This window comes from Diadema antillarum, unplaced genomic scaffold, assembly GCF_040938485.1.
Source record: "Diadema antillarum isolate AM-2024a unplaced genomic scaffold, OU_Dant_1.0 seq00001760_RagTag, whole genome shotgun sequence".
In the NCBI taxonomy this organism is placed as follows: domain Eukaryota; kingdom Metazoa; phylum Echinodermata; class Echinoidea; order Diadematoida; family Diadematidae; genus Diadema; species Diadema antillarum.
In genome coordinates, this window is record NW_027272442.1 from 701111 (window position 1) to 713567 (window position 12457).

A 12457-nucleotide genomic window follows, 5' to 3' on the forward strand; every position below is an offset into this window, starting at 1 on the left:
CCTTCACATTTTCACCACCAAATTGGGATCTTTTGCCACTGGTAACATGCGAGTACACATGTTCGTCTCCATGGGAATACTACAGGAAGCCGCTTAAAAGTGCATATCATGATGTTTGTCTTAACGTTGATTTCGGCATCGATTCGAACCTTTCGACGACACAAGTAAATGTTCCGTTGCTTTTAAAGAACAACAATAAACGAATACACGCAATTGGCGGAGGAATCGGTGCTTTGGCCTTTGCTGCTGTCATTTTCGGCGTGGTCGTATTCATACGATTACGACGGCTTAGGTTGATGAGAGGAGGATTCATATTCGCCGGTCGAGGTCTACTTCGGCCGAATAGGAATTATGGTCAAGAACAAGATTTGGTTTATGACACCCTCGTCTACCACCACAATGACGAAGTGGAATTTGTAGACGATCGCCTTCGTCCGCGTTTAGAAAACCATCCGAACAACCTTCGACTATGCCTGCCGCTGATCCGCGACTTCCGACTTGGTGCCAAGAGGTTAAACAGTCTTCGAGAATCACTCGTGGCGAGTAGGTGTGCCATGTTCGTAATCAGCGAGGCTTTTGTTCTGGATGCCCGGTGTAGGCAGGCCCTGGAAGTCGCATGTGACTACCTACATCGAGACGATCTTGGACCGCCCCATATCAAGCAAACTGGTTTGATCCTGATACTTCTCGATCCAGTGCTCTTGGAGACTCTTCCAGAGGCCATAAGGGTTCTCGTCGATCGTTTGATCACTTTAGAATGGAACAACTTGGACGAAGAACGTTGCTGGAGACGACTAGAACAAAGCCTACATGATTTTGTTAGACAAGAAGAAAACGAAGTTTAATTGTGAATGAAGGCAGAGCGCTGCTTACATCTCACAATGTATATAATAGTATACATTTAATAGTATAATAAGGATGGGTACAATCAATGGTGCGCAAGAACTGAGCCTGATATAATGTAGTTGAGTAAGTCATTGTTTGTTACTGGAGTAAGAAAGAAAAGATTGTGATAATAGTATAACCATAGACCTATATAGAAGCCTGTCATTTATCCCGTTAGGAAAGCAGTATAGTAAGATACTAGTACTCAGTGATTATTGGTATCTGTGTAAAATGTAGGCCTATATGCTACACTTCTTTAGGTCAAACTCTGGCAGATATGATTCGAACTTAAAGTGAAGAGATTTTAGCAATTCCTGCAACTTTTCAGTTTGTGTCGCCTTGTTGGAATCACCTTGTGTGATAAATTAGGGTCCCTAGCTAAACTCTGTTCGATAAAATGAGTTTTTTCGACACCCTTTTCTATCCATGATTATAAAACCTGAGCTTGGTAGGAATATGAAAGTCTTGGGGCAACCTGCCTGAAATGCTATTGACATACAGCATGTGTGTATCGCAAAATAGTACTCGAAACCTGAGTTGAATGCTCCCCCGTGAGTGGACTGCGCGCTCAGGAAGCATTGATTTGAATCCAGTTACCGAGGTGATTGTGTTATCATACAATAATACTTTGTAAAGCTGTTTGAATACCTCAAACTGGTGTAAAGGTTAAAACGCTAAAACAACATCTATTATGTATATGGCTCTATATGTATTATGAAGTGATTGTATAGTCCTTTGGTTATCATCATCGTTGTTATGACTATCACTACCGCTATAATTGATGATATCAATATTCCTGGTATATATTTATTATTAAAGTGAATTTGAATCCACAATGAACTGATGACGAGGAACATACTTTACTCCGGACCTAGTCCGGTGTGTCACATTGAAAATGCATTTCCACGTTGTTTCATGTATATTACCTATCGGTCAGTTAACTAGGTAATGAGGGTTATATGTAGGGATAACGAGACTTAGACCCCGTTTACAGTGCGGGGCTGGGCCGAGCCGCGGCCGAGCCGCAGCCGAGCCCTGTCTCAATTGCGAGGCCGGGCCCCGCAATTTTGTCCGTTTACACTGCCGGGCTCGGCCGCGCTTTTGATTCAAACCTTTCAATATTTTGTCGTAGTGGCGCTCTGCTTGTAAACAAACGCAATTTTTCGCAGTATTTAGGTGCGTCAAATGATAATTCACTATTTTTTTTTAAACCAACAGATTATGGTGAGATTCTTGACATTGTTCACTCATTAAAATCAAGTTATGCAACTGGTCATGATGAAATGAGCACGTATTTTTTAAAACAGATTATTGGTAATATACTGACACCCTTAGTGTACATTTGTAATTTGTCACTCTCAACTGGTATATTTCCGAATGCATGTAAAATTGCTAAAGTTATTCCAATATATAAAAAAGATGACTCTTCTCTTGTATCAAATTACCGTCCTATTTCTATTCTTCCTAGTATTTCTAAGGTAATAGAAAGGCTTGTATATAACAGATTGTATGATTTCTTGACACAATATGATATATTTAATCAAGACCAGTATGGTTTCAGGAAATTTCATTCAACAGATATGGCACTAGCCCAATTATACGATAGAGTGTCGACTGCCTTAGCTGAACAAAAACATGTCATCGGTGTTTTCATGGACCTAAGCAAGGCATTCGACACTCTTGACCACACTATCCTCATACGTAAATTGCAGTCTTATGGTGTTCGTGGCATTCCACTTGAATGGTTTAAAGATTACTTGTCAAATAGAAAGCAATATGTGTACTATGAATCTGTTAACTCTGAAGTATTACCTATACAATGTGGAGTCCCACAAGGATCCATATTGGGACCGCTATTATTTCTAGTGTATGTAAATGATATTTCAAACTCATCTAAGTCACTGCAATATATTATGTTTGCTGATGACACTAATGTATTTTGTTCCAATTCTGATTTTCATTCGCTCTTAAGAACTCTCGTAATACTGAATTACCGAAATTATCTATGTGGTTTAAGAGCAATAGATTATCACTTACTCTGAAAAAGACAAATTTTATGTATTTCTATAACAAGAAGCACAATAATGAAATGCAACATTTAGATATCATGGTGGATGGTGTATCATTGGAACAAAAAGAGAGTATTAAATTCCTCGGAATATATATAAATGAAAATATGAAATGGAACTTTCATGTACAATATATCTCTGATAAAGTATCTCGTAATGTTGGTATACTTCAGAAGTTAAAGTATTATGTCCCTCAGAATATTTTATTTATGTTATATAATTCGTTGATATTATCGCACATTTCTTATTGCAACATTGTATGGGCAACTTCAAAAGGCCACATTGATAGTATATTACTTTTGCAAAAGAAAGCTATACGTATATGCACCAACTCAGGTTATCGAGACCATTCAGATCCTTTATTCGCAGAATTAAGAACACTTAAGGTAAATGACATTATTTTTTTGCAAAACTCTCTTTTTATGTTTCGCTTAGATTATGGTCAGTTGCCATCTTCTTTTTACTCACTATTTCAATTAAACAAGGAAATCCATTCTTATCCAACAAGACAATCTGATAAGTTTCATTTGTACATCCCAAAACAGTGATGGCTCTGAAATCTGTCAGACACACTGGACCCGATGTTTGGAATTCTCTTCCTTCTGAAATTCGAAGTTTAAAGTCCGTGTATTCTTTTAGGATGGCTGTAAAAACAATGTTGTTATCTGAATATCAGTAATTCCATCGTCATTGTTAATGTATTATACACGAAATTTTTTCGTAGAAATATCGACGAAATTAATCTATTATGTGATAATGATTATGTAACCGACCATGATCTGTATCAACTGTCCATATGCATACTTCGGTGAGGAAATATTTTGTCATGTCTTCCTAATCAGTGATACAGGTGACTTTACTTTGTATAAACCTTTAGTGAAAGCAGACAAACCTCTCCTTTCCCTTTCTCCTTTCAACTATCCTATCTCCACGCAAGTCATCCCTCCCTCCTATTCTCCTTCCGATGTATATTATAATATTATGTTACGCTACGGGGGCTGCTCGCAAATCAAGCTACGCTTATGCTGTAGCCCCTCTGTATTATTCATTGTTGTATGTTTTTGTTGTACTTTTGCTGTGCATTGTACACAGGCAATGAACAAGAAAATACTTATATATATATATTATTATATTTATGTCTGTACATGAATGTGTGTATGTACAATGATGATACAGAAACCAATAAATCAAATCAAATCAATCAATTTGGTATTGTCTGGTTTTCAGACCCTTTGCCAACTGTATTCCGTGGCGACGAAGTCGCCGTTCGGGCAAAGGCCTTTGCCGAAGGAAAAAATCCTTTGCAGGACAAAACCACCTTGAACTATACTAGTTTTTGACGTTGAGGGGGTTAATATCCTGAATAGCGAAATAGTACAGACACTGAAATGAAGGTGGGCTCGGCCGCGGCTCGGCCGCGGCCGAGCCTCGCACTGTAAACGGGGTCAAAGAGTGCGAGTGAGTGAGGGAGAGAGAAAGCGAGAGAGAGAGAAAAAAAAGTGCTAAGACAGGTGTAAATGTTTTGCGAGTTGCGCCATCGATGACCGAGACAGTTAATTTTTTTGCATGTCAATTACAATACCTAGGTGTAGAAAGAAAAGACAGGAAATAGCTCCAGTTCCGGGATTGTGTTGTATAGGTGTTTCGTTCAAGTCTTTTTAGTTGTACCAAATATTTAAAATGCCTCGAAAAAGAGTGCCGTAGCCGAGTAGCAATTTAACTGCAGAGTTGGATCTTTTCGTGGCAGATACCACTTTGATTTCATCGAGAACACACTGATTTCGCTCCGTGGCATTAAACCTACCTGCCACACCAAGACGCCAGTTGGCAAGATAATTTTTTTTGGAGCTTAATTTCGTTTGCGGCCAGGAGCCGTCCACCTTACCGTCAGCCGGTATACTGTTCAACCAGAGTTCAGATTTTGTTTGCTGCCAGAAGTCGTACTTCAACAGCCCTTGCAGCTTTACAGCAGACAAGGCGAAGAGGCATTTTGTTCATATTTGTTGATTTTTTTTTGTCGTGTATAAAGATGTGAATGTACTTCAGGGCACCACATGTAGCCCGGAAAACTCTGTAAAATAGTGATAAAGTGTACAGCTTTTGAAAATGATGCGGTGATGTTTGACAAGGTATGCACTGTTATATTTTCAATGTTTGAAACATTTCATTATGTGAATTTTGTATGTTAATTCGATAAAAACGCAGTTCTAAAATTTTACTGTAACGTCAGGATTTTAAGCTGATAACCTTTTGTGTGTGTGATTAGAACACACCCCATTGGTATATGTCGCATTTAAATAATTTTGTAGATGGCGCCGAGGTCGAGTCTACTCCCAGGCCGACGCATGCCCAGCAGAGCGACAGCTGTGTCCGCCCCTTGCTAGGGAGAACCTTTGGACGCCAGTGAATACGGAACGCGGGTCCCTCGCGACATTTTGGAGCTGGAACAGAGAGAGTGCGTTCCACCTCAACCTCGCAACCTCACATCCAAGGACGCTCCACCCACGAGGTTATGTTCTGGAAGCGAACATTGATTATTTTGTTGACAATTACTTTGTGACTCTGTGGATCACGCAGGTGAGCGATGAACCGGGCGGGTACATGACACCCCTATAGACATGATTTGTAATGACGCGAAGATGTAGCTGTAACTGTGAGAAGAATATTGTGAATATATGTGAAAACAATTCAAATATTGGTAATTCCATAATATTGTGGGTTAGTACAGAACCCTGATGTTTATGGAAGCAGTGTAGTAGCCGACGAATGTTATAACCGCGGTAAACCGTCGTGCGTGATGCGGGCTGCATGGTCATCTCAGGATCAGACCTACGGTGGTGTGAACCTAATAGTGTTGCGTTTGATAGGGATAGTAATAGTGATGTGGATATAATAGTGCAGTGTTTGATAGCAGATAGTGATATTGACAGTGATAGTGATTTGATAGTGAAGTTGTTATAATCATTCTGAACAAGTGTTAAGTCGAAATCACAAGTGAAACCGGACCAAGCCAGGGTCCCATTCACACAGTTGTGGAACATAGGTGATGTTATAATTTAATTTATCTCACTCAGAATTTTGGCTTTGTATTTTACGTTGGTTTCAGCGCTTTGATTTCAGTTCTGTAAATACTTCACAAATTGTTTTAATAAAGTGTACATAAAAGTGAATGGCACGAGTGTTATTGAGTATCAAGTCCGCTCACGTGACACGGTGCTAGTTTCGTTTGTTTGTTAGTTCGTTTGTTTGTTTTTAAACATATGTAATATATATATATCTAGATATCTACATCTGGTATACGAACGCCATTGCGTAACAGAGCTTAAACAATGACATAAAAAGAAGACATTATAATTTATTATCATAATTATATTAACATCATTGTGTTGCAGATACACGCTTGTAAAGGTTAACATTGCAAGTCCTGGTATTTCCACTAAAATCATGATGAATCTTCAATCAAAATTGAATTATATTATTTCCAATAATAAATACAGCAAATACCATTAAAAAAATCATATTATACAAAATATATAAACATATGATTTAAAGGTGGAAAACGGAAATGAGCAGGTGCAATATTAAGGACATTATGATAACTCTCGTTGAAGATCATTGTTATACAGTGTATCTGAAAAAAAGAGTGGCCCACGCAAAAGACAAGCCTGAAGAGATGTGGGCCACTCAATGAATTGGACCTAGCAAGAAAAAAAAATGACACAAAAACACACACGCGTGTGCAGACACACTGGCAATTACCATTTATACCTAGTCACTTTGAAATATAAATAAATTTAAATAGATAATATTTCAGTTTTTTATGTTCAAGACGAAAGAATACTGACTCTATTGAAATTAAAGTCTATTTCATTATTTTAAGCGTATAATTGACTTTAATTTGAATGTCTTTCGAACTACTTTGAGGAGCTGTTGCACTCAACAGATATGATATGCATACACGCGCGCACACACACAAACACACACACATATACATATTATATATTCATATAATCATTATAGTGTACATTATGAATATATGTATATATAAATTAACAAGTATAGGCACATATGAAATAAAATGGTAATGCATTTTCTCTATGTAGCCAATTGGTGAAATGTCAACACATACATTACAAAACATGTGTGCATACCTACGCGCATAACGGGCGCGTGAATATGCATGTATGTGTGTCTGTGTGATATTCTGTGCATTCTACCTGGTGAACCAAACTTAGTCAAGTAGCAAAGATCTGTAAATTCATGTGTCTGAGTTGTCTTGAGCAGACTTAGAGAGAGATATTTCTTTGCCATTTTCTTATTTTACGCATTGCTTTCATTTGAAAAAAAAAATAACCCTCCCTATTTACATCGTATCTTTTCCTTATTTCGCAAAATTTTAATAAGTTACTTGAGCAGATAGATATGAAAAGATAATCGTTTTTATGTAAGAAACGTTATAGAGAATATAACATAAAATGTGTGCCGCTTTCAGCTCATTCTATTAATGTATATCTTTTAAACAATACAGTGTATAGGTTTCAGCTAATTCAGATGATAAGAATGGGACCAATGATATTACTCTTTGAAATAATATATGCATATTTAATCACGGCAAACCTTTCTCCATCATTTACTTCACCATGCAAACCTTCAAGCAACCAGCAGTGACTGCGAAGAAACTTCAAAAAATTAATAACTTTTGAATGGATTATCCGATTTTCCTCAAATTTACAATGATGTGTTCTACTTATATTGCTGCACTCACTCATTCCACATGTCTATGAGGGTGGAATTGTTCTTTAAAGGGGATGTCTAGTAACTGATCAGTGGGAATCAGTGGGAATGCTGGGGGATGATTGTTCCAATCCTTGTGGGATTCATTTAAGAGTACATTATATATCTATTGTTGTGTGAAAATTATTTGCTTCAGAAGGGTCTCATATTCAAGTAATGTGCAGTTTAATGTTTCCAGGTTAGCGTGCCTGGTCAGTGACGGGGAATTAATGTGCACATTACTTGAATATGAGACCGTTCTGAAGCAAATAATTTTCACACAACAGTAGATACATAATGTACTCTTAAATGAATCCCATAAGGATTGGAACAATCATCCCTCAGCATCCCCACTGATTCCCACTGATCGGTTTCTAGCCATCCCCTTTAAATGTTCACCTGTCGTTACAAAGCAAACCCAAAGTGAGTTGCTTATTATGCTCTTCTAGGAGAGATTTTTGCTTTTGTTCGAGACGTGGTGTGACCGTTGATACATATTTATCGTATACCCGAAAATAGGTGTCTCTACATTGCAATCTAGACTAACCACTGACGGCTCTTACTCGTTATTTTCACGAAGTGTCACAATAAAGAGAGCCGATGCGTCCCCTTTTTTGTTGTCTATTGTCGCTTCCCAGAAGAATTCCAAAGCCGCTCAATGAAGTCATGCATGAGCGTATAGAGGTGAAATATCGCGACATTTCGATTTGCTTTCATTTCTAGTGTACGAGGGATGACACGCGTTAACAATGCACGGGTAAACGTCAGTATAATAGCGCATTACTCGTGTGTCAGGATGCAGAATCAACAAGTTCTAATGTTGCTTATTGCGGCTTTTTCATTAGCCCCGACGAACTGCCAATGGTCGTCATCAGAGCTGGATGAACGGACGTCGGACGGGGTCGAGTGTTCTGTTTGCAGGTGTGACTGGGACAATGGGCAGACACTCTTCTGCCAAACTAGCAACCTCAATGCAACAGAACCCTTTCGAAATTTCCCGGAGTTACCGGACGTTGTCTCCGTTGAAGTGTACGGTGATACATTGGAGAGCAGTGGGCCTTTGGCGTTGCCGCAGAATGGCGATCTGGTAAAACACTTTCCCAACGTGCGCAGTTTGGAATTCTCTGACTGCACTTTTGAGACGATTGGGAAAGGATTCCTGGATGGTCTGTCAAGCCTCCGGTCATTGACCTTCACTGGAAACCGACTTCGAGAAGTTCCCGCGGAAGCGTTGGCCCCTGTCGCAGGGTTTTTGAGGGAACTGGAAATTTCTTTTCAAAGTGAGCTGACTGAGATTCGACAGGGTGACTTTCGCGGATTCTCTAATCAATCCACACTGAGACTTTCAAGAAATGGTATCTACCATCTGCACGTTAATTCATTCGTCGAACTCATCGAGTTGAATATTCTGTCTCTGGATCGTAACAACTTGACTGATATTCCTAACCACTCTTTCGATACTCTCACAAAACTCGAAACGTTGGACCTCAGTTTCAACTCACTACCAAAGATCCCACGAGCCATCGACGTCCTCAAAAATTTGCATAAGCTCGACCTTAGTTTCAACCAAATCTCCGACACTGGCGATCTCCTTTTCATATTTGGTATGCCGTATCTATACAGTCTGTCGCTGCAATACAACTTGATTTCGACGATAGACTCTGATGTTATCAACGCAATCGTGTTTAATTACTCCGTGTCTGAGCTTAAACTCTGCTCTAACCCTTTCCACTGTGATTCACGCTTGTGCGATGGTATCTTGAGCTGGTATGATTATCCCCTGTTTTCACCACCATATATGAATCTTTGGTTATTTGAACTAAAATGCGAGTACAAATGTACGTCTCCACTGCAATACTGGGATGAGCCTTTCGGAAGTGTATATCAGGACGTTTGTGTTAACAACAGCAACCGTACTGATTTCAACTTTACAACAACACAAACTAGTGTTCCGTTGCTTGTAAAGAGCAACAATAACCGAATTCGCGCGATTGGTGCAGGGGTCGGTGTTTTGGCGCTCGCTGTTGTCATTTTTGGCGTGGTCGTATTCATACGATTACGACGGCTTAGATTGATGAGAGGAGGATTCATATTCGCCGGTCGAGGTCTACTTCGACCGAATAGGAATGACGGGCAAGAAGAACATCTTGTTTATGACGCCCTCGTTTACCATCACAATGACGAAGTGGAATTTGTAGACGATCGCCTTCGTCCGCGTTTAGAAAACCATCCGAATAATATTCGACTCTGCCTGCCGCTGATTCGCGACTTCCGACTTGGTGCCAAGAGGTTAAACAGTCTTCGAGAGTCACTCGTGGCGAGTAGGTGTGCCGTGTTCGTAATCAGCGAGGCTTTTGTTCTGGATGCCCGGTGTAGGCAGGCCCTGGAAGTCGCATGTGACTACCTCCATCGAGACGATCTTGGACCGCCCCATATCAAGCAAACTGGTTTGATCCTGATACTTCTCGATCCAGTGCTCTTGGAGACTCTTCCAGAGGCCATAAGGGTTCTAGTCGATCGTTTGATCACGCTAGAATGGAACAACTTGGATGAAGAATGTTGCTGGAGACGACTTGAACAAAGCCTACATGATTTTGGTAGACAAGTAGAAAACGAAGTTTAAATGTGAATCAAATCACAATGTATATACGTAATATACACTAGTATACAGTAGGATGGGTACAGTGGTGCGCAAGAACTAAAACTGATATCTGTTGTAGTTGGGAAAGTCATTGTTTGTTTAACTGGAGTGAGAAAAAAAAAGGACTGTGATAATAATTATGTTATATTATAACCACAGACCTGAATAGAAGTCTGTTATTTATTCCGTAAGGAATCCGGTATAGTTGGATATTAGTATTCAGTGATTATTGGTATCTGTGTAAAATGTAGGACTACATGCCACACTTCTTTAGGCCAAACTCTCCCAGATATGATTCTTATGTAAAGTGAAGCGATTGTAGCAATTCCTCCAACTGTTCAGTTTGTGTTGTCTCGTTGGAATCACCTTGTGTGGTAAATTAGGATCCCTTGCTAAACTCGGATCGATAAAATGAGTTCTTTCGACACCATTTTCTATCCATGATTATAAAACCTGAGCTTGGTAGGATTATGACAATCTTGGGACAACCTACCTGAAATGCTATTGATATATAACAGCATGTAGGTATCACAAAAAAGTAACCTGGGTTGAATGTTCCCCCGTAAGTGAACTGGGCGCTATGGCAGCATTGATTTGTATCCAGTTACCGATGTGATTATGTTATCATAGAATAATACGTTGTAAAGCTGTTTGAATACCTCCAATTGGTGTAAAAGCTAAAACGCTAAAACAACATATAATTATGTATATGGCTGTATATGAAGTGATTGTATAGTCCTTTGGTTATCACCATCGTTGTTATGACAATCGCTACCGCTATAATTGATGTTATCAATATTCCTGGTATATCTTTATTATCATAGTGAATTTGAATCCACAATGCACTGATGACGAGGAACATTTACTCCGGACCTAGCCAGGTTCTAGTTTGTTTTGATGTTTTTTAAACATAATTATGTACAAAAATATCTCTAGATATAATACCAACATGACCAAGTAGAATACAAAGACCGCCATATCTGGCCGCCATCGCGTAACAGAAGTTAAACGAGGAAATGAAAAAAAAAACACATTTTAATTTATTATTATATATTTACATCACTGTTGAAGTGACCTGCTATGAGCACAATCAAATAGAACACGATCGACACACTCGGAGTTAAGAGAGAGATTGACTTTATTGGAAGAGCTGCATTCAGCCAACGCTCGAGACAGACTGGCCAAAACACTGGACTGCCTGGTCATAAATACATCGGTACATTGCTACTACCAGTATGGTGGTCCACCATGATGTGAGGACACCTGTCTCTTTAATCCCTCCGATATACGAGTGATGTGATATTAAGCCCTCTGGCCGACAGAGCTCAGACAGCCTGTCTGGTCCGAGTCTAGCCTGATTACATAATATACTACATTCCTCCCTCCTTAGATTACAACCTCCATTAAAGTGATAACTTGCAACTGCATCAAAATAGAACGAGTTTCTAGGAGCTAGCAAAAGTTGGAAAACGTCAGTCTTCAACAGTTATATCATTAACACTGCATTCACATAGCCAAATAACCTGAATAAAGTACTAAATGAAAAACACACAAAAAAAAACTCACAAAATATTATCATTATATAGGTATTACTTATCATTCGACCAGGTAAAGAATATGGGGTACATATCCTAGACATTACAAACATGAAACAAAACAAAAATAAACAAAAGAAACATTCAGAACATATTAACAGATAGTACATGAACAAAGTTTCCCAGGACAACATTCTACATGAGCAGCCATGCACGGACTATTCGCTTATAGGGTGTAAGCGGCCTTATTGTCGTTGTTGTGAATAAGAGCATGACAACACAGGAAATAAACAAGCATTTGACTACGCTTGTTACTAACATTTACATAATGTACAATGGAGTTAGCGTCCTTTGAGACACATGTTCACTTAAGCTATACTCTATCGTCAAATGATGGTGACCATTGCGACCCTCACAAACACAGAAAGTTTGGTCAGCATACCCCTGGAATTAAAATACATGTATTATGCAAAATATGGTCACCCTTTTAAACTGACTTGGAATTAACAATGCCAAAATTAATATACGGAAGAAAGTCAAAACAAAACAAAATT